The sequence below is a fragment of the Lucilia cuprina genome, chromosome 3 (assembly GCF_022045245.1).
Source record: "Lucilia cuprina isolate Lc7/37 chromosome 3, ASM2204524v1, whole genome shotgun sequence".
In the NCBI taxonomy this organism is placed as follows: Eukaryota; Metazoa; Arthropoda; class Insecta; order Diptera; family Calliphoridae; genus Lucilia; species Lucilia cuprina.
This window is the reverse complement of record NC_060951.1, coordinates 39,492,694-39,493,522: the sequence shown is the minus strand read 5'-3', so window position 1 is coordinate 39,493,522 and position 829 is coordinate 39,492,694.

The following is an 829-nucleotide window of genomic DNA, read 5'->3' as shown; positions in this document are numbered from 1 at the left end:
ATTTGAAATGCGGCAAATGGTATTTAGAAAACCAACAAAAATAAAATTGGAATTCTGTAGTTTTAATGGCAGTTTGGATTTGTGCATTTGACAATGAACTTATTATAGAAAAATCCGTTTAGTTTAGCTCTATTAGAAATAGGACATAGTTTAAGGTTGGTTATATACAGTAAAAAACATATTCAGAGTTAACTGTCTGAGATAAAAGATTTTATACTATAAAGAATTGTAGTACTTTTCGAATTAAAAAATATTAAACTTAAAAAAACAAAACATAATATATGAGTCGGCCTTGATTTTAGTGATACAAGTCTAATACCGTTTTAGTTCAGTTCTAGTTTGGTTTGTAGTTCAGTGGTTATTTTTGTTGTTGTTGTAGCAGCGACACGTGTAAAGCCAGTGTGGCAGCGTTGACAATGCACGGTCGTTGTTCATTGAACTCCGAGTCGTTACGATGCGAAGAACCGATTGTCGTGGGAACGTAGTACTGTTGTAGTTCAGTCCAACTTCAGTCCTAGTTCAGTTTTTGTCTAATTCTATTTAAGTTCTAGTTTAGTTCTAGTTCAATTTTAGTTCAATTCCAGATCTGTTCGAGTTCTGTTCAGTTATAGTTTCTAGTTCAGTTCAATTTCAGTTTTAGTGGTGTTCCAGTTCAGTTCTAGTTCAGTTCTAGTTCAGTTCTAGTTCAGTTCTAGTTCAGTTCTAGTTCAGTTCTAGTTCCAGTTCAGTTCCAGTTCAGTTCCAGTTCAGTTCTAGTTCTAGTTCAGTTCTAGTTCAGTTCTAGTTCAGTTCTAGTTCAGTTCTAGTTCAGTTCTAGTTCAGTTCTAGT